A 23653-nucleotide genomic window follows, 5' to 3' on the forward strand; every position below is an offset into this window, starting at 1 on the left:
GAAACACTGAGGTTTGGAGTAAAGACTATTCCCACGTTAAATCTGTAGCCTTAGGCCAACAGTAGATGGAAGTCCCACATTGGCGACTTTGAAATTTGTTTTCCCATTAAAACAATATTTATGGGGTGGAAAGTTGGGGGTAGAGAATTTGGAAACAAGTTCTAATCTTTTTAGTAGATTTACTTGTTGTAGTGGTATGAGTGAAGTGATTCTGAAACAATTGAGATATTTTACAGGGTTGAGCAGTGAGTAAATGTGTTTATGTTGTTTAGAGCTGGAGTTCTCACTAAGGAAGAAGGGACATACAAATACACAACAGTGAATGGCAAAAAAGAACCTCATGGAAATGGATTGGAATTGGAAGTATTGATGTAAACTCAATTTTTAAAAATACATTGGAATGTGCATATGCATTTGCTTGTGCACCTGTATATGCATATACATCTATATGTTTGTATATATGTGTGTATATATATGTAAGTATATATGAATATACTTCCTAGCTTTGTGTACTGAAAGGACTAAGAAGCAAAGACACCTCAGTAACCATAAGCATACCTAGTCCCAAAATTTGGCCTCTAATACCGTTTCAACTAAAAGAAACCAGGGCTCTACTTCATGGAGATATGCTGAGCTAAATACTTTAAAATTAATATCAAATTTATCTGCACAAAGATTTGCAATATCAGTTAGGCTGAGGATCCAAAGATATAATATGATATTCACTAATCACCCATGACGAGCTAGATTCTTTATAACACAAGATGAGTCAGGAATGTATTGTTATGTCTGAAAGTGAAAAAGTGTTTTAAAAAAAAAGTGATGGGGGCTTGCAACAAGGATAGGGAACCAACCTGAATAGGCCTTCAATTGCCAAATCAAATTGGGGATAATTTGAGCAACAACATATTAAGTATAGTAATGAACTAAAACACATCAAAAAATATGAGCTAATGAGTTTATCTACTGATAAAAAATAGATAAACAAATAAATGATAGAGAAAGGAGGTCTTGTGCTGTTAAGGCTGAACACTGAGTGCTGACTGGTTAATGTGGAAGGGGTTGAATCATCATTTTGCAGCACCATAGAAAAGACTACATCAGGCAAGAATCATCAATGCATGCTAAGTCTAGAGAGAAATTTTGCTGAAAAGCAGAAACATGGAATGGACTTAAAGTGCCTTATCACAAACTGCTGATTAGTTTCAAGTGAAAAAAAAAAGTAATTATACAGGGGAGAACCTAGGGAACACCTTCCCTGGATGATTAATATTAATGTCACCAGTGAGGAACAGATGCCCATTATGTGCCTCCGGATGGGATACCTTGAGAAGCACACAACATCGCCTATGAAGTATTTGGTTGAGAATATATAACCTTACTCTAATCATGAGGAAACATCACACCAATGAGGAGTATTAAAAAAACAAGAAGATTATACTCTTCAAAAATGTCATTGGCACAAAAGATAAGGAATGGCTGCGGAAATGTTCCAGATTAAAGATAGAAGACAATTTGTATTACTGTGTTCCAGGGTAAAGATACAAGACAATCAAATGTATTATCTGACCCTAGATTGGATCCTAAATTGGGAAGGAAGATGCTATAAAGAACATTACTGGGGCAATTGAATAGGAATAATTGCTTGGAGAAAACTATTGTATAAATGTTAAATTTACTGAAGTTGATGAGTGAACTATGGTTATGAAAGAAAATATCCTTTTTCTTAGGAAATATACAGTGAAATATTTAGGAGTAAAGTGATGCTGGGGTAAAAGGTCATGATGTATATAATTTAATATTGATAATATAATGCAAAATACATAAAAGTAGCAAGACAGCAAATACAGTAGTCCCCTCTTATCTGCAGGGGATACGTTCCAAGACCTCCTGTGGGTGCCTGAAACCGTAGATAGTACTGAATCCTGTATACACTACGCTTTTTCCTACACATACATATCAATGATAAAGTTTAACTTATAAATTAGGCAGAGTAAGAGATTAACAACAATAATAATAAAATAGAACAATTATAGCAATATACTATAATAAAAGTTATGTGAATGTGGTCTCTCTTTCAAAATATCTTATTGTACTGCACTCACCCTTCTCCTTGTGATGATGTGAGATGATACAATGCCTACGTGATGAGATGCAGTGAGGCAAATGATGTAGGCATCCGTAATGTAACATTATTTTCCAATCCTAGTTAACACGCAGGTAACTGAAACTTCAGAAAGCAAAACTGTAGATAAGGGGAGACTATAGTACAAAGAAATAGAGCAAAATGTTAACAACAGATAAATCTGAGTAAAGAGTATAAGAAGTGTTTTTTGTATTATTCTTGTTCTTGCAACTTTTTTGTAAGTTTGAAATTATTTCCAAACCAAAGAAAACAATATCTAATGAAGTATGTGGTGACAATGAACATTCTTCCACTGGATTCCTTATCTCCTGTCACCTCGGGAACTCCTATTCATCCCTCAAAATAATCTGCTAAGGCATTACTTTCTCTATGTTACCTGCTCCAACACCTTCCTCTCAAAAAAATCCTACACACCTCATATCAATTGAAATTGCATTTAGATTCTAGTAACAGAGTGAAAATAGCAGTGGCTTAAACAAGACAGAAATGTATTTTTACCCCCAAATTAAGGAAGAGACAGTCCAGGATTCTGCTGTGTCATCAGTGACCAGACTCCTTCTGGCTTCCTCCCTTGCCATCCTTCATATATGGCTTCCATCCTCGAGGTCACATCATCCTCCAGTATTGCCCCTGGAGCTCCAGCTTCCAGCCATCACATCCACATTCCAGCCAGCAAGCCACAGCCATTTGTCCCCATGCTAAGGAAACTTCCCAGAAGTCCAATCCTCAAACACCCCACTTGCATCTCGTTAGCCAAAACTTAGTCCCATGGCCACATCTAGCTGCAAGGGAAGACAGAAAATGGAGTTTTTATCTAGGTATTTTGCCAGCTGGTATAAAATTGAAGTTCTCTTATACGAAAGAGGGGAAGAATTAATGTTGGATAGGCAATTAAATTATCAGTCTCTGAATATCCTCCTGTTGTGAAATTTGCCATTATTTTGTACATATTCAGTTGTTACCTCTATCATATCATATTTTGTTTATATTCATGTCACTATCCTAAACCATAGCATACAATTTTTGGATATGAAATATCTGTGTTGGTTTTTGAGTGCTCCAATGCCTGGCTCAGGGCTGGTCCCATAGTAATTGCTCATATAAGGTTGGTGAAATTAAATGAGTTGATAGGCAGCCATTTGAGATATTCCAGATACATATATTTGATATTCCACAGGATACCCTGCAATTACGGAAAGACCTTGAGAACCAACTTCTCAAAGTTTTATTTGGTTATAAGACCCAAGTTTAATTTTGGTGCTGACAAAATTCACTGATGGTTACAGGTCATAGAATACAGAAGATAGTATACAACTGAAGGTTTTGACAGCAAAATACAATCCTTCTTCCTTAGCTTCGATAACTTCCTTTTATAGACTCTGAAAGCTGAGAGTTCTTTCATTTATTAAATGTTACAAAACATTTAATATTAGATATATCTCTGACCTCATTTACCCAATCAATGAGAAAGTAGGTTCAGAAACGATTTCATTGGCATGCTCAACAAGGAGCAACATAATAGGAAACAGGAAGCAAGGGATGTCAGATTTCTGAATGATGTTTCATATTTTCAAGCATACAATACACTGCAGAACCCAACTGATCTTCAAAAAAGAGCAAAGGGTGAGTCTTTTTATATGAAAACACTAACTTGAAAGGAATTTTCATACACAGAAAAAAATAAAAAACACTTACGTAGTCATACCTGAGCTTTTACTATGTGTCAGGCAATTTGCTAGACAAGAAAGGCAGAATGGCACAAAAGAAAGAAAAGGCCCTGGAGTCTTTAGTCTCAGAGAGTTCTCCCAGCTGGGAAGTGGAGGAACATGTTTTTAGCCTCAAGATTGTGTACTTCCAAAACCCACACTTGACCACTATGTTTTCACATGAAGAATTAACTCTTCTCAAATACTTCCATCCTTAATTTTGGGTCTGCAGTCAAGTGATAGCTGGAGATCCTAAATTGCTGCCTTCAGTTCTTGTTATCTCCATTAAAAAGTGAAGCTGGTGGTAAAGGGTAAGGGAACTGAAATACATTTTTTTAAGTAAAGGAAAATTTTCATTGATATTTTATTTGTAAAGTCCCACTTCACTGAGTTCTACATAAGTGAGTTACCAAAATTTTGGCATGTTCAGATTGCTTTACGGTTGTCTCAACATAACAACCAACATTCTGAACTGCAAAGTAATGATTTGGATATTATTTTCTCGGTTGATGCCAAAAATTCAAATTACCCAATTTTTTCCCTAAATTGGCCAGATAATTTGGCACTGTGAGCAGCCTCAGCACAGCTGCCGGGGATATTGGAGTAAATATTACCCAAAATAAAAGGTGGGGTTCCAGAATGAGTAAAACAAAAGCCATGCCAAAAAAGATAAGCACACACCCTCCTTTGAAGATTACTGCCAAGTGTCTTTAAAATAATGCCAAAGAAAACTCTCATCCAGGTTTACTTCATCTCAACCTTCCCTGTTCTAATTCTAAATGCCCAAGATGTCAGCAGCACAACAGGCCTATCTTGAGCTTTAAAAACATACTGGGGAACTGACTGGCTGAAACACAAGTGATGCTGTTTTATTGTGTCACCTGATTATCTTCTGATGGAGAACAGGCAAGACTGTGAAGTTGAAGTGTCTGGTCATATATTTGAGACCACAAAAGGTCAGGGTTTGATGAGCTCATGGTGCATCCATTTGTTTCCCTGCTGGACTTTCTAGCACCTTCTTTGAGAAGAGGACAAAAGCATCCCTGACTGGTTGTCACACCTAGATTCTCTGATTAATAGACCTATTATTGTGGGAAGTTGTCCAGGCTGAACTGTGAGATCATCAAATCCTACAAAAGCTATAAAAATATCATTTGGCCATATGTACCCTGCCTCCTGTCAAAAGGAATTTAAATGGCTCTGAATCACAGATCCAGACCCCCAGCCCAGAGTGACTGCCAAACATATTCTTCCTCATTTAGAATATCAACAAGGTAGTAATTCTCCCCCAAAGTAATAACTCTTGCTGTGGTAGCAAACCCTAATCATTATTCTTTTTTTTAAGACTGGGGGAAAGACAGACATCTATTGCCTCAGATGCTCAGGAATGACCAGAAATATGACAAGGATGGTGTTTCTGGGTCAAAAATGGAGTGCTTGACACCTGAAATCCAAATATTAATCCATTCCCCCTTTTAAAAAATTCCTATGTGTTATAGCACAATACAGTGAATGTTTGATTGTATTAAGCCTATAATAACTTTTAGCCTAAAATTGTTCCAACTTGAGCCTAATACCCTCATATCATTAAAATTTATAGCATTATTACATTCAGACAAAATACCAAGGACAGACAGAAGACATGGAAGCAAATATGATCATGTGCTTGGTCCCTGGAAATCTGAGTATTACCAGAAGAAGTGTTCAGTGGTGCTCGTGGGTTAGATGGGAGAGAGGGGATTCAGAACTCCGGTCCACATATCGTCCTAAAAGGGGCAATAGTGCCAAGGTTCTAGAAGGGACCATAAGAGTGAATCTTCCCAATTCCTTTTTAATGAACTTGAGTTGGACATGTCTGCAAATAAAATACTTGTGCACTTTTCACTTTGGGGCACTTTAGGGAAACAAAGCAAGAAAAATGATGAAGTCTAAAGCATTAAGCTGTTAAAAGAACACTATTTTTTTCATTTTATTAATGCATTCTTCTGTTACTAGGGGGAAAAAACACTTTAAAATGGTAGCCTGGTTTCAAAACATACCAGTTTGGATTTTATTTCACAATATTTCAATCCCACTTTTCAGGAACAAATCTATAGATGGAACTTCGGAGGACCCATTATCTCCAGTGGAGGCAGAAAAAAGTAGTGAAGCAGTAAGTCAGGTTTCAGAAGGGTTTGGGTTACACAAGCCTCTTATTCAAGGCTGATAAATTCTTTTCGGGAAATTACTTTCCCAATTACATGTAGGAGCACATTTTTCGCTGTTATTAAGTACAAGAGGCAACAACCCATTTCGGACTTCAGTTTCCTCTTTAAGAACACCAGTAGGAAGGTCATGGCTTTCCGAAATAGAAGAAAGAAGTATTACAATTTAGTGCACACACTTCATTGCCATCTTCCCATGAAGAAAACGTGTCTGGGATTTTTGTTGTTGACTACAAGTGTCATTAAGCCCTTTGGGGAGTTTTCAGTCTTTAACCCTCCCATCTCCTGTCCATTTCCATCTTTAAATGGAGCAAAATTTCAGTTGAAGGAAGCCTCATCTTCTAAGTGCTACCCCAGCGATTATTTTTAATCATGTTTTACATATGGAATAATTTTAGAATTAGATATTGAGATGATAATGATCATGTCTGAACTTGAACTTGGAACTGGCTTCATCCAACCAAACTTCAAACCTACGGATTATTCCTACTTAGAGGAAAAAAACTGTCACTGGGCACCAGTAAATTTACTCCAAGTATTTGGTTAGGTAATACCTGATTTTAAAATGTGTACATGTAATGTGTGTGCATGTGCGTGCATATGTGTGTGTGTGTATTATAGTCTTTTAATAGCCAGTCATTATTAGAACAGAAAAACAAAGTGATAAATGCCAACTTTACTTATTTGAATTATCTTTGTAAAAATGAAATATATGTATTTTGAGTGCTGGTGTATATTTGATATTTACTTGCAGGGCTGAATGAGTATAAATTAAGTCATTAGTCTTTTCTGGATCCTTAAAATCTGGGGGTTTCTAAGTTAAATGGTGTTCGGTGCCTCTTAGTTTTTCCATGTAATAATAGAATGACCAAGAAAGCAACATTGCACCTGTGTTTCATTGATTGCTGAGTTTCAAAACTTAATAGCTCTCATAAATCCTATGGCTTATTAGAATTAAGATGATAATAATAATAGTAGTATTTTTTTTGTCTTTTCATCTTCATGTTTTGTGTTTTTGATGCTCAAATAAAAGTTACAGAAATGCAACAAGCCATGTTCTGTAGAATTTGTCTGACACAGAAAGGGAAAGTGAGTGTTGTAATGAAATATTGCAAACACATTTACAGTGTGTACAGTTATTACCAGGATGTAAGCTCCATGAGAGCAGCGGCTTCCTTTGCCTTGCTCAATACTGTGTCCCTGTCACCAGGATGGTGCTGAGCACATGGAAGGCGCTCAGTCTTGGTGGAACGAATGTAAGTAGGGCTTGGGCAATGGAAAATGGAAAATTTGTACTCATCTTAAAAACATAAACAGGAGAGTGTAAATTGCATAAATTCTAAATATTCCGGCTTACTTATAGGCTAGTCTGAGCTAGCCACTCAGGATTCCCTAGGAAATGGACTGATCACAGAGAGCCTGGTATCTGACCCTAAAAGCTGTGGGATCCACTGAAAGATTAAATAGGAAAAGAACCATTAATATTATGCCCATTTTATAGATGAGAAAACTGATTTACTTTAGTTTTCACAGAGGTAACTGACAGATGGAACTTAATCTCCATCTTTCAACTCAAAGTTTGTCGGCTTTACCACTATTCCAGCTCAAGCCAAGATGAGAAGCAAAACATGGTGTATGGTAATTTAAACAATGATGTTACTTTCTCACTAAAGCCAAGACCAAAAGTCATGACTAGTGATTGGGAGAGACAGAATTAGGGAACATACAATTTTTAAAAAATTGATTGAAACAGATAGTGAGATCCATCACTCTGGCATAACTATTTCTAAAATGAAAATGAAATACACAGTGTTAAATATTCTTCACCTCAATGCCTCTCTGGGGATCTTGTCATAAAGCAGATTCTGATTCAGCTGGTTTGGGGTGGAGCCCAAGATTCCGCATTTCTAACAAGATCCTGGATGGTGCCAATCTACTTATCCACATACTGCTCTGCACCTGGCAAAGCTTTACCTGATACCTGTTTGAAATACCAACTAAGAACTGAATCTCTCTGCTTTGTCAAATGAAGCAAGACCTTTTCAGGTTTCACTAGCTTGAAACAGGCATGGTAATAGCCAGTTGTACCAGAAATCAAAGCAATCACAACAGGCTTCAAGTGAGATTTTGGAGATTAGAATTGGGATTTAGGTGGAGTAATAATTATGCAAATATTCCAGCACACCTCCCTTTTGGTTTCCTTATTGAACCTAGCATATTCTCTTAACTTCTCCCCACTCGTAAAACTAGAATATAAACACCACAGTAATGGAGTTTAATACAGTATAATGGTAGAACATACTAAGAATCATGATTTTTCCAAGAGATCAGATTTGTGGTTACCAGAGGTGGGGGGAAGAGGGAATTGGAGGAAAGTTGTCAAAAAGTACAAACTTCCAATCATAAGATAAGTAAGTAGTAGGGATGTAATGTACAACCTGATGAGTACAGTCAACACTGCTGCATGGTATATATGAAAGTTGTTAAGAGAATTGATCCTAAGAATTCACATCATAAGGAAAAAAACTTTTTTCCTCTTTTTTTTGTATCTATATGAGATGATGGATGCTAACTAAACTTGTGGTAATCATTTCATGACATATGTCAGTCAAATCATTATGCTGTATATCTTAAACTTGTATACTGCTGTATGTAAATTATATCAGAAAACTGAAGTTTAAGGAGAGGATGCAGCTTTCCCAAGGTAACATAGCTGATAGGCGAGTCAGGGTTCCCTGAGATCTGCCTGAATCCAAAGCCCAAGGTCTTATCCACTATACCCTGATAGTTTCTTTTCTGAAAGAAAGGAGTACATTTGCTTTTGAATGTTTGTCAAGAGCAAGTTTGAGGGTCTTTTTCATAAGCCATTTTCAAACTAAGAAGGCATTTTTGGCTTGCTTCTGGAAGTGATGCTACTCATCCTGGATTAGATCATCAATAATCTCAAGTGTACCTCATTTTAATTTACATGATGATGAACTCTGACAGTATGTGTGTTTGTTCCTGTGGAGATCCTTTTACACTGTGCATCTATCAGTTCCAAATTTAATTGGTAGCTGCAATACCAATTACCAATACCATAAGCAGTGTTCTCCCATTGCCAACTATTCTGTCTTGGACTGTGTCTCTACAATGACAAGTATATAAGTACATAGGTTGTGTTTTTTTGTTTTACATCATGCAAATAGGACTGAGAATAAGTCATGGAACCTCTCGCTTTTCATCTGGCTCTTTAGGCATATGAAGACATAGGCTTTCTGGAATGGGCTGGAATAGAGAAGCAGAAACCCAGAGGAGAGGATAAAGACATCCCAGCGGGACAAGCAGTCCAGAAAGCTCCAGGCAGTGCCCAGAAGCCCAGAGTGGCATAATCGTTCAGCAGCAGGTAGCAAATGGGTGTCTCAGCACCAAGGACATAGTATTGGGGACTCTAGTGAACATAAAGCTGTATGTGGTTGACATCAGGGACAGGACCTCAGAGAAAGGCTTAGGGCACTTGTCCTCCAGAGGAATGATGAGAACTTTGGTCCTAGAGGACCCATTTAATGAAATTCAAGGCAAGGATTTGTTTTTTTTAAAAAAAAGTCAAAGTTCAGAATCAAGTAAAGAGTCTGAGAAGGAAATCCACAGCATGTGACCTGATGCTGAGCCTCCAAGCCATAGACATAGACTTCTCTAAATTTCTTCCAGCTCAAAATGGAATTACCCTCTAGTCAGGCATGCAACTGACACTGTGGGGAATCCGCTATGGGAATTTATCAAATATGGGTTTAGGAAGCGAAGCAGATCACTAAAATCACATCTTCTTTGCTTGAATTTCTAATTCACTGATTGAAATAAATGAGCTTCTTTCGTGACAATTTAAGTAGCCTATTTAAAAAAACTGAGCAATTGGAGATGGCTCTGAAATACTCAGATAAACACTGCTTTTTGCATTGTATCTTATTTTACAGATTGACTCATAGTTACCCTAGAACCAGGATGGCAAAGGCTGCTATTTGTCCCAAGATAGCTGGTCTCCCTTCTTCCAGGGCACATGGCAGTACAGAATGAAGTGTAGAGCTCTCGGTTTCCCTTACAGATGGGTGTAGCCCTGTAACTAAGTTCTAGCCAGTGGGATATGAGCAGAGTGTTGTGTGAAGCACCAGGAGGTGTCCTTAAATGGTAGGAACATGCCCTTCTCCCTTTCTCGATTCTCAATGTCTGGATGGAGACACACTGGCTTAACTTGAGAAATGGAGACCATGGATGGAGGAGCACCAAGATAGAAACCTAGGTCCTTGAACACTTCAAGAAGCAGAGTTCTCTGCTATTAGAGCCATGGAAGGCCTACATCCAGGCATTAATGGGAGAAAGAAGTGAACTTTCTTGATTGAAGTGCCATCATTTGCGTTTTATTGACTGTCACAACCAAACTCAATTCTAAGTAATTCACTGTGCCATCATCTTTGCAAAAGTCACATCAAGAAAAAAGTACTTACACTAAGTGGTCACAGTGGCTATCAATGTACAAAGTAATAGAAATGAGGATAAATCTGCGGGAAATCAGTTCTCAGGTCATCAGTTTCAGCCATCTAACATTCCACTTAAGTCAACATACAAATTGAGTAGTGACCTTAACATTCCGAGAATAAAGCATGTTTACCTCCTTCATTGTTTCTTTGAGAAATTTTCACAGTCACCAAATTTTCTTACACAGACATAAGATAGACATTGAGTAACATTTATACGCCTATTGCTTAGTACAAAAAATTTTGTTAAATTAATGGAACTGAAAGGAAAAAAATAACTAACTAGTGAACCAGAAAACTTTCCCACTGACACAACTCTCCACTGACACATGAAAGGGTTAGCGCACCATAAGATGAGAGATAAGGTTTACATTTTCTCTGGCAGCCATAGGGATAAAGGTGCTTTAATCAGTGCCTGGATGATTCTGTGTAAAATTGTGAAAAAAAAGAAAACTAATAATTGACACCCACCACCCTTCTGGATGGGCTCTTCATGTTATTTTCTAGCACTCCTAACTATTTTCAGCCCTAATGTTCTTATGATGTACCTTCACTGCCCCCTATACACGCACCTCACTATGATATGATTCCATCCTCTCGACTTTTCCCCTCATCTCATTAACATAATAGAAGTTGATACTTAAATAGTTTTTACATATATTAGCTCATTCAACCCTATGAAGTACATGACTATGAGGTACCCTTATTATCCCCATTTAAAAGATAAGAGTGTAAGTTACAGAGCTAGTAAATTGTGGAGTTGGAACCCAAATCCAAATCAAAGTGAATATGTTCTACAAATATATCTCATTCCCTCAGGAATATTTGTGAAATAAATATGATTGGCACTATTTATCATATAATAACATCTTCTGCAAAACACGACTCCTTAGCCTAGCTAAAATGAGTTTTCTTAAGGAGAATCAGAATACAGAACCAAGCGGTCTATTGGAAGAGTATTTTGTGAAGGGGGCCTTATGGACTCCTCAAATCACACTCTTTACATACTCAACCAGTTAGCACAAATTGGTCTTCCATCAGAATCCTATGTGTAACTATCCTTGAGCTATTAATATACAATATGAACATTAGAAAGTAAGTTAATTTTACAATTTATTAAATGAAATTAGTAAGAGTGAGCCCTGTTATACCTGAGCCCAATATATTCACATTTTCAAAATGGTTCTCCTTTCTCTTTTATGAGGCCCGAGTCCTTGATCTAAGGAAACTGCTGGAATTTTATTATTTCCAGCTTCGTATTGAGCGGCTGTTCTTCAATATCACTTAAACTTCATTGTTATCTTCACTCTACCATTGATTTTTTTTTTCTCTGTGCTGCTAGCCTTTTGAATCTGGCAAATACAAACATTAAAAAGACTTTTTATCTATTGTGATCATGACATACTCTATATTTCTGAGTTTTGATGCTGAGTTTTTCATTAAAGGTACTATCGAGGGAAGCTACTCCTTGCAAAGTAGTGTATTTATAATAATAAGTGATATTTTGCATTCTGTGAGATGGATTTTTTTGTCCCTGTTTGCAGATGAAGAAAGTGGTGCTCAGAGAGATATCATGCATATCCAGGATTCACTGAGGGCAGGAACCAGAGCTCATCCGGATCACCTGACTCCAAAGTTTGTGCTCTTTTCATAACACTGTGGTGTCAAGTCTTTACCAGATTTAAAGGTCCATGTCAGTAATAGTAAGAAGTCCATGAATTATATCTTTGAGATTATAAAGTCAATCAAAATCATAATTCAATTTATAAAAACTCACTAAAAATCCAATCCATGTTTCCATAAACATATTCACTTACGTGGGCCAATATATGTTTTATGGTATCCCTTGCCCATCCTGTCTTCTGTTGGAAACTGAGAAACTAACTGGACATACTTGGAGAGAGACAGCAGCCATATTGTGTACATGGAATTTCACCCCCAACCCTTGTAGATGGGACTGGCCCAGAGGAAGGCACTTGCCTAAAAGGCAGCCAATCCACTGGCCTGCCAGGAAACAACACCAGTGTGGCCCAGCTTGAAAAGATGAACTGAGCCAAAGAGATGCCTCCCTTGAAAATGTGGGACTGAGTTAGCAGCAGGGTCAGAGTTATCTTGCAGAAAATATCAGGACAATTGTGATAGTCCACAGGCAACTGAAGTTATGAGGAAATGAAAATCAAATAATAACAACCACCATTTATATGGTACCTACTATGTGTTTCACTTTCTTAATTTATTTACCCTTCGAAGTAATTACTGTTATTAACAACTCCTCCCACCACTATATCGATGAGAATACCAAGGCACAAAGGAATTAAGAAGCTTGTCACACAGCTAGGAAGTGGGAGAGCAAGACTGAAACCCAGGCCAAGTGGCTTTGCTGCCACATTTGATTTCACATAAAGGCAGCTTAGCGTACAGACATAGAGAAGATAATAAATGACAACATATATGCAAAGAGAAGCAGAAAGTCACAAGAAAGAAAGACTCAGAGAGAAACAGGCAGAGAGAGAGAGAGAGAGCAATATGCCAGAGGCATCTAGTTCCCAGCTATATTTTAGCTCCTCTTCTCAGATTCCCATGAAATCTCTGATTATGTCCTTACATAGGACAGCTTAGTGAGTCTGTTCCTTGTAAATGAGAGATACCCAAATAAAATGATACAGTTCATCTTGGTACTTTGTAAATACAGTACCCGAAGGTACGAAAAGTTATATCGCTGTGTATTTCGTCTGAGGTAAAGATTGGACCTCTTAAAGATTTATGATTTAATACGGAAGAGAAGGTAGAAAAATATGCACACAAAAGAAATATTTATAATTTCAAGAGTACAACAAGAGTATGACATAGATTGGAGTTAAAGTAAGCTGAATAAACTCAAAAGTGTTGATAATAAATCATGAAAACTCCCTGAAGAAATAAGGCATAGGCAGGGATATAAAGGAAGGTAGGGATATGTTTGCTTAATATACAGCTTGAACCAGGGTGGATGGAATACTTTTTACCTCAATAGAGAGAAGGAAAAGGCAAGGGGAGGGCTGGATAATAAAATCTGTGTGTGTGTGTGTGTGTGTGTGTGCACACGTGCATGCATGCTTTTGAAATGTAGAGGAAAGAAAAAGACAAAGCAGAAAATTTAAATGAAGTTAGGTGTTGTACAACTGTAGAAGAGCCCAGGCCAGGGTAAAGCATTTCTCTGCTCTTAGAAAAATCTGACATATTTTTGGCTGATGCTTTAGTAAAAGCACTTAAAACAAACACAAAATTTTATGTTCATAAAACCATCACTAAATTCTCATTTTATGACATTTAATCAAATAATCAAGCATCCTGAAATTAAATGCCTCTTTCCTTAGTGTCTTCCAGCCACACTTGGTGTCTTTCTCACTGTCCTATGTGCTAGCACATACTAGGCGCTCAATAAATACACATGGACTGAATAAGTAAGTGTTAGTGTTATCTCTCCATTCAAACATGAGATCATATCAATAGAATTAAAAATCTCATTCAAATTCTTTAAATGAATTGCCTCGACTCATGTCTTTTGAAACTAAAAACAAAATTCTTTGCTCGTATCTCCTTGCTTTCTGCACCCCCACCAAACTATCTACTCACATTGTGTCATGATTGCAAAATAGATCAGTTAAGAGATCAGACTTATTGTGGTCATCAGTTTGCAATATATTCAAATATCGAATCATTATGTTGTATACCTGAAACTAATATATGTCAATTATACCTCAATAAAAAGAACAGATCAGTTAAAATATGAATTTTTAGTTATTTAAGCATATTAGGTTTTGACCTAAAATAAAGGGCTGGTCATGTTATGTTTGCAGATGGAGTCCAAATAACATCCCAGTTCTATCCAACCTGGAAATGCTAAATGGACTGAATCTGAGGAACCATGATGCTAAAAACACAACCTAAAAATACTAGCAATATAAAAAGAAAAGAAAGTAATTCATAAATATGTACCCTGAGAGCAACTGCCATATAAAATACAGTTGAGAATCTTCCTTGGGCTTCTCAGGGACCTGTACAGAAAACTTCAGAATAAAGCATCTCTTTTACCTTTTGTCAGAACATATGTACTTGAAGAAGCAAGCCACCATGAGTTCTATAGCTGCAGGGAATGAATTCTGCCAACAACCACTTGAGCTTGTAATTGCACCCGAGCCTCAGCTGAGACCACAGCCCCAACCGGAACCGTGAGCGCAGCCCCTGAGCAGAGGACTCCGCTAAGCTGTGCCCAGACTCCTGACCCACAGAAACTGCGAGATAATAAATGTACGTTGTTTGAAGCTACTAAGACTGTGGTAATTTGTCATGAATCAATAGAAAATTAATACATTTCCTTTGCACTTCTCTGAATTTTCCAGATTTTCTGTAATAAATATGTTGGTTTTATAACAGAAGAAAAACTTTCTATAACAAAAATAAAAGTAAATTAATGTAGGTAGTTCAGGTCAACCAAGCCATATTTTGCAGAAAAATGAAATGATATCATCTTTATTAATGTTGTTACAACTACATTCAATAGGAGGATGTCTTCTCTTTGTATTTTAATGCCCGGGATCAAATCCAGAGTTACCCAGCTCAAGGACAAAAGCTAACACACTATATAATCAAACTGGGTGGGTTGTGAAAACAACTATGCTGAAAGATAAACCTTTGCATAAATCATTCTTCTCTTGCTGTACTAAGCTTCCGTGAAACCATCCTGAACAAACAGATTTTAATTTGAGTTTAGACACCAACACCCAGCAGACTACCCCACTGATTAGTGATGATAAAACTGAGTGGAAAGGGAAGCCGTTCATGAAACAGACAATAGAACAATCAACAAGCTTATAGCTGATAATATTTAAATACTGTATAGTACTTGACTCTTGAGCACCACTCCATGGAAACCTGCTGAGCTGCTGAATGTTTTAAAATTAATATCAAAATTATCAGTGCAAAGGTTCACAGTATCAATTAGGATGAGGATTCAAAGATAAAACTCAGGATTTACTGATCATCCAAGATGAGCTGGATTCTCTATGTTGCGTGCTTAGCATAAATCCTAATAAAGAAGCACAAACGCTTCTTTCCCCAACACCCATCTGCCTCCCGCATCTGCCACACAGGCAAGTTAAATGAAGATCAGACAGGGAATTGTCACCTCTGCGTCTTTTAAGTCCTTGCTGATGACTTTGATTCCTTCCACCATGTGACATTGGCTTTTTATTTATTATTTTTTGAAATCGGTGTCTTGTATTATTTCATTATTCCCTCAATCTGTGGTCACCACAAGAGGTCCAGGACCCGCACATCTGCCCCCATCTCCTCAATTCTAATCTCAATTGGCTCTGTGGGAAATGAAGCGATTCCTCCACCTCACCCCCATCCCATCCCTGATTTATTTTTTCCAGGGCACTAATAACTACCTGACATACCATATACTTTACTTATTCATTTACCTTCTTCCTCCAGGATTTTTGCTCCACTAAGGCAGAAATTTTTGTTTGTTTTGTTCACTAATAAATTACCAGTGCATAGTGTCTGACACATAGTAGGCAATCAATAAAAACAGTTGAATGAATGAATGAGTAGCATTATTATTTGAAAAACATTAGGAAGAAGAATTCTAGGGGCTTCCACTCAGCTCTTCTTATCATAATAACCCTTACTCCACGTGTCAGGAAGTTAACAGGGGATTTCGTTGTTGCTAAGGGTTTTCATTCCAATAATGAAATCAGGAACAGAGTAAAGAAACAGAGATGAGCCCAGGTTCCACTCAAAACTCCATCTATTACCTGGCCCCCATAGGTCTTGACTCTTACTGATAGGTCACAGTGGTGTTCTGGATGCCCTGGGGCATGCTTACACTGGGGCCAGAGTATGCTGGGGCAGTGGTGTTTGATGGTTTGAACACTGAGCAACCCAACTCCTATTTATTGTATGTTGAGACCTCTACTTAGCATCCTATGTTAGTCAAAGTTGGAATCTCCACATAAGAGACTAGGGAAAGTTAAAAATTGCTGTAAACAACTTGTAGGCTAAACCTTTGAGTGTGGATTCCAATTGTCTCAGCCCTGTGGCTGAAAGAGATTACACATGCTTTTAGCACTATCTTAGAAAGTGAGTGGTTTTCAGTTGGTGCCTTGAGCTGAGAGTTAAGGACTTGCAGTTTGTCATTTTTTGCTATTAAATTGTCCATTGCTATACCCCACAGTCCTTGAATTCCTCATACCCTTCAATGACGGTCCTCTTGCAGCAATCACTTTGTTTCACAAACCCAGCTCTCAATGGGACTGTCACTCAAGGGGAAAACAGGTGATAATTTGATTAGCTGTTTTTTCACTAATTTCAATGGCTGCTTAGGTCCATTTTCTTAATATCAACTTGATTTCCACTTCCCCTTAGCCCCTCACAGGGCAGGTAATAAATTTTAGTGTCCTTCCTATTTTCCTGAAGGTCTGTTGCCTACGACTTCTCCTGGTACAACTTTCAGTAACAGTCAGGGCTTTTGGATGCAAACAAAAGAAACCAACTCTGGCTAATTAAAGCAGAAATGAAAATTATTGTAAAAATGCTGGATAGCTCATATACTCTCTGGGAGGGTTGGAAAAGCAAACTTAGGAATTTTACAGCCAGAAACAACTCCCATAAGCAAACCACAAGACTTGCCAAGTAAAGACCTCTGGAAGTTCCTGGTGGGCACAGACACCGCAGCACATTCAGGCAGCCTCAGTGACCAGATCCTGGACACTGCCATGGGAGCTGCTGCCCCTGTAACCTTTAGGAACCAAATGTGGTTGTGGTTGCTTTCTCCTTCCCCATATGTTGTCCAGATGTATTCTGGACGGTCCCCACTTCTTGGTATCACTAGTCACTGATTCACAGTCTAGAGAGCAGATAAATCTGATTGGCAGAGTCTAGACCCATGCCCTAATTGCGAGGAGCCAGGAAAGGCGAGTACCTGGTAAAACATCAAGGAGAACATTTCCCAAGCATAGCAAGTAGGTTCTGATGCTTGGATGGATAAAAACAATTGATAAATGTCCACTACACATGCTTTATAAGAAATGGCAGGAGCTGTGGCTACAGACAGACCCGGGTTTGAATTTGTACAGTTCCTTCACTTTCTATTTGACTTTGGGCAAGTTAACCTCTCTGAATTTTGTTTTTTCTCATAAGAAAAATGGATATGACACCTCTCATGAGGGAATTAAAAGTAAGGTATGTGACCAGATGTTCAAAAATCGAAAGTGATTACTTGAAAAATTAATCAAAATATACTCTATTTTGGGAGGCCTCATCTTGGTAAAATATTTTATTTTTGTTGAACTTTTCATATATTTATGGCTATTCTCCCCATTTAGAAGATCACTTTACACTGGCGACCATGTTTTATACTATTTTTATTTCCCCACAGCATTATACACACACACACACGCACACACACACACACACGCACACACACACACACACTTAATAAGTGGACTAATATCCCAAATCACATAAATCAAAATGAGAGACAGCAATGCTTCATTTTATAGCAGTGAATCTAAGAATACATGAGTACAGGGTATATCACACTGCAACTTTGAAGTGGGTTCCTAGAGAGCCTACACTGATGACCACAGAGTAACAAGTGTCTCATTCTGCATTATACTGGACTCTAAAAGACAAGTGAGCATGAATGATACCAAACAGGTAATCGCTATTATAAGAAACACAAATAAAAGTTTCAATAACCTGAACCAACTCAATTTAAGGAGAAATAAATGGCAGTAGCTGGAAATAATATGATAGTAGCAGAAAGGTAATATATTTCTTGTACAAATCAAAAAAAGGAATCGTGCCAATAAAACTTGAATAAATAAATTAGAATAATAATTAATGAATAATGAATTAATGAATAATAATATAATAAATAAATGAATTAATAAAAAAACAGTGAGAAATATTTTTAAAAATACATATAGTTTTTTTTATTCATTCACAGTACTGAGGAACACTCCTGCTAGATTAACTTCCTCAAGTATAAATCTGTTCATTTCACTATGTTCCTCAAATTCCCCCCAGATTGTCAAAATATACCCTAGACCTCTTGGAATGGAGATTATACATGAAGAACAGGAAAATAAAATTGGATTTACATTTTTAAAAAAATTCCTCCTCCACTTACCCAGTGCTAGAAAATAGAGTTATTTCTACTGACTCTACCAAATATTAATGATTCTATAATGATTCCATCAAGGGGAGGAAATATGGCCTCCTATGTCTGCTCCCACAGTAGAGACTTGGCAAGTCATTTGGCCTCTTTAAGTTTAGTTTCCACATTTGCAGAATGAAGAAATTGGACAAGATTCTCTCCAGTCCTGAAAGATTGTCAAATCCACTTGGCCAAAGTCCATTTGCCCATGTTCTACCCCCACCTGAAGTGGGCTCTATCTCCATTTGGCTTGGTTGATCAAGGTAATCAGCCAAAGGAGATAAAACACAAATTGTAAAGTTTCCAATTTTGAGTCACATAGACAAAAAATAATCTAGTTACTCAGAATTTCCATATTGCTTTATTATATTTTCAAATAGCATTTAACCATTAATCAACACAAATCGTAGTCACAAACCATAAAAGAAAATCCAGAGATAAAAGAAATTCTTATTGGCAAAATTGGTACAACAAGTCAAAAGCAGAGAAGATGACATTTTAAAATTGTGGGTGAATGATCCCATGGGTAACTGGGTGAGCCACATGCGTTTTTGGTATGGGGTTGTATGACATAATGCTCAGATGAGAGGAGGACGCCACAATCTAGATTGGGCCCTGCTTCTTGGGTCCTCATCCCCTGGAGCTGGGATGATGACAGTTACTCTCTCACCTGACACCTAGGGACCACTATTCTGACCCTCCCATATATCTCTCCTTGCTATAATTAGATAATTCAATCTTCTCTAAGCATTTGGTACGCATGCCAATATTTCACATAACCCCCAAAATAAATAGTTGAAATCCTTCTGCCTTGTCCCCATCACCCCTTTGGTCTCTGCTTTTTCCCTAGTTGTGCACCAGTCACCCTCGCATCTCTGGCCCCCCACACATGGTGGAAGCCTCTGAGTGTCCTCCTCTCCCTCCCTCCTCCTCCTTGGACTACACCCACCCCTCATGTGTCTGTCCAGCTCCATCTCTGCCTCTGCCTGCTCCCCTAACCCTACTTTTCCTCCTCATGGCTCAGCCATCTCTGAACTTGGGGCTTTATCTTGCATGTGTGGGACTCCCTCAAGTTTCGGCCTGGTATTCCACAGACACATCTCTCTCCTCTTCATTCAAATTTCAACCAGATTAGAGGTGACAATATTGAGCAGTGACTGAATCTTAATTTTTGGTCAGAAAACTTGTGGAATTTCAGAATAGAAGTTTTTTATATAATAATAAATTTTTAAGAATGACATCTCTGAAAATTAATAATTAAGTTTTTCAGTGAAAATATAATGGAATCATACTTTATTCAAGAAAGATATTGAGTGCCTACTATGTCCTGGAGATAAAAAGATGAAAAAGACATATTTTTGAGCTCAAAAAGTATACAGCCTGGGGCCGGCCTGGTGGCATAGTGGTTAAGCGCGTGCACTCTGCTTTGGCGGCCTGGGGTTTGCAGGTTCGGATCCCAGGCACAGACTTACACACTGCTTATCAAGCCATGCTGCGGCAGGCGTCCCACATATAAAGTAGAGGAAGATGGGCATGGATGTTAGCCCAAGGCCAATCTTCCCCAGCAAAAAGAGGATTGGCAACGCATGCTAGCTCAGGGCTAATCTTCCTCATCAAAAAAAAAAAAAATGTCCAAGGTCAGCCAGTGGGTGAGTGGTAAAGCTGAGATTTGAATCTCAGGGGCACCCATGATTTTCTGACTCCAGAGCCCATGAATTAGGTAATACTGTATGCTATTCCAGAATTGAGCCAGCTGCAGTGTCCAAAGCAACCCAGCACCTACGGTTACCAGTTGTCTCACCACCTGCTAAGAGTGGGCATCAATCCATTCTTCTACTCTGGTAACTCTACCATTTTCATGACACAACTTCTGAATTTCCCACCTGCTCTTTGAGTCTATCTCATCTTTGCTTCTCTCTGCTATTGCTTCTCTGTTTCTACTGCTTTCTACTTCTCTGTTCTCTGTGTCTCATGTTCTTGCTCTCAAGGAAAGCCTCTCATTCTGTTAGAGAACCATCTGTAGTCACCATTTGTTGGTTTGGGCTGTCCAGCATCCAACTCCTGTTAACACTTCCATCTTTTTTGGAAAGAATCTCCTACTGTGTGTAGATGTAGGGATGGAACCCACCTCCCACGCAGTAGCCAATGAGCCAGTGTTCTCTCTCCCTGCCCAGCCCAACTGTGGAACAAGCATGTCACTTGGCTTAGGCCAGTCAGACAATTGTACGGACAGCTGCAGACCACCCCCATCAAAGGAGCAGCAGCAGGCTGAACACACTGTTCTTCGTGTATAACTTTTGCTGTGCTCCCCACTGCAGAGCTCTTCAGAGCACCTTGGCCTCTGTCTCTTTTCTAAGCCAGATTCTCCAGGTCCCTGTAGATATGTGAGCCACAGACATCCTTCCAGGGAATATCCTACTGAGGTTAAATTAGCCAGAATCATTTTCTATTGCTTGCAAACAGGAATCCAAACAGGACTCAGACACCACGTAGTCTTGGATCTCACATCTGAGCTGCCTTGGGCTACAGTCTTTACATCTGCTGCCTTTGCCTACAGCCTCTATCCACAATCCAATCCCCTGAGGCCAGGATCACATAACTGAAAACATGACAGCCTCTGTCAAAGGAGCCACTTGTGGCCTCTGTGCTCAGGAGGTACCTGGGGGCCATCACTTGGACTCTTATGGACCCTACATCAATACACTGGGAGAAACATGTGTCAGGTTGATATGCTGAGAGAATTGTGTCAGTGACCAGTGGGAGGTTGAAGATACCTGAGAGAGAAGAGACACGGATGGAGCAAAGGCTCTGAGAAAATGGGAGTGAGGTGGAGGGATTGGTCTTGGAAAATCAGAGGAGTCTCTTTGTGCCCCCCACCCCCACCCCACTCCTGAGATTGCAGAATTAGGCAGGTTTATTGAATGGAAGGAGCTTAAAGGAATTATTATAAATAGAGTCTATTTCCTCTGTGAGATAAGAGTCAAGGTAATATGCTGACAGTGCGTGTAGCAAGTTGCGGGGAGGGTATGAAGAGAGAGAGGAAGACTTGGAAAAGCCACAATGAAAAATGGGAGGGGGACCTACTGGGAACTGGCAAAAGGACCATTGAGCTGCACTGTTTCTATTTGCATTTGCTAATAGCAATTACCCACTCCATAGACATTTTTTGAACAAGGACTCCGACAAAGGATAACACAAGCTTTCCCTGAAACTGTTTCAGTGCAAATTCAGGGACTTGGCAAAATCTAACAAATTTCATAAAACAGAAAAACCTCTAACCTAGCTTCTCAGCTTTGCAATTTTGCAGCTTTGGAACTTTTCAGAGTGAGCTCCTCCGCCAGCCCAGAAGGCAATAATTATTGGACTAAAAAGAAAGTTTGAGACAATAGAAATTTGTTCTTCAGGAATCTGGATTCTGTCTGATTCAGTTCTTTTTGAGATTAAGAAGTTGGTTCACTTTGTATATAAAAGTATAAAAGAAAATTTAGACAAAAGACTTTTAAGGTCCTTACAGAAATATTAAGTAGTGATATTCATATTGACAAATTTATTCAAAGTGGTCTGTATAATTATTGGTGAAAAATGTAACCACAGAAATGATCCCTCTTGAAATTCAAATGGACAACGAAAGGCTCCTCTCTAAAGTCTCTGAATAATAACACAACTTGGGTGTGGTTATGTTTGATGATTCAGCATGCTGAATGAAATCTTAAAATGCCTTGTCTGTTGGTTCTGGTAAGCAACTGAACTGATACATAAATTGTAGACTTTGTTTTAGATTGCTAGTTAGATTCATGAAGTAAAGATGTGCTTCTGATATAAGAAAATGAACAACTGCTCCGCATCAGTTGGCATGTCCTAAAAGAAGACAGCATCTGGATAAAATTCAACATGCAATTTTAGCTTTTGTCGCATTTTGAATAAAAATAGTTGGCTGAACGACTACCTATTTAATTTATTGAAAGCTGGTGATTACAAATAAGCGTCCTGGCTGACAATTAGAGTGGCAGTGGAAATCATTCAGAGAACGAAGAGCTTGGATAGGATTCCAGAAGTAGTTTTCCCTTAAATTGAGTAGTGCAGACAAAAGCAGCCTGGTCTTTAAAGAATAAGTATTCTTGAACTATTGTTTTCACTGAAGGAGGCTGCACAGATGTGGGTTAATTTACTTAACACTTCAGAGATTTGGGGTTTTCAAAGTGCAGCAAAGACAAGGCAAAATAGAGATTAAAATTTATCTTTATTCTCTTATTCTTTTCAAACACGAAAGCATCACATTCTTAAAGGACAACTCCCAAGCACACGGGTTTTTATTTGAGATGTGGTAAAGAAACAAGATTCTTTTTCAAACGTAATGTGATTCAAAACAGCCACTAGAGGACAGTCAAAACACTGGGGATGTAGCAAGGCAAGTCCTCAGATCAGAACCTTAAAATAAAAGCTGTTTTGAAGGGTTTTAAAAGCATTTGAACGTTTAGCAGAGAGAAAGGGAGAGAGAAGGAAGGAGAGAGGGAGGGAGGGAGACAGAGGGAACAAAGTATCTTCTTGATCACCTTAACGTATCATTAATGGGAAACAGCAATAACAATATCACACAAGCCTGTGAACACTTTTACTGGCACATTTCCATGACTGCGTGACGACAGTGCAAAGTCTGCCCCGTGCCTTGGGGACAACAGTTGTAGGACAGTGATTCAGCACATACGATGTAATGAGCTCAGTCCCCCAGTACACTCTGATTTAATGCTGCCTCTAAAACAGCAAAAGATCAAGGATAACACACGAAAACACAAATTACTGGCATCGGCCTTACGGAACATTCACAGGCAGCTGTATTGGTGGGTTACTCACTGTCTGTGTGTGTATTTTTAATGAAAGCG

The sequence above is a fragment of the Ceratotherium simum genome, chromosome 10, assembly GCF_057802395.1.
Source record: "Ceratotherium simum simum isolate JZ-2026a chromosome 10, ASM5780239v1, whole genome shotgun sequence".
NCBI lineage: Eukaryota > Metazoa > Chordata > Mammalia > Perissodactyla > Rhinocerotidae > Ceratotherium > Ceratotherium simum.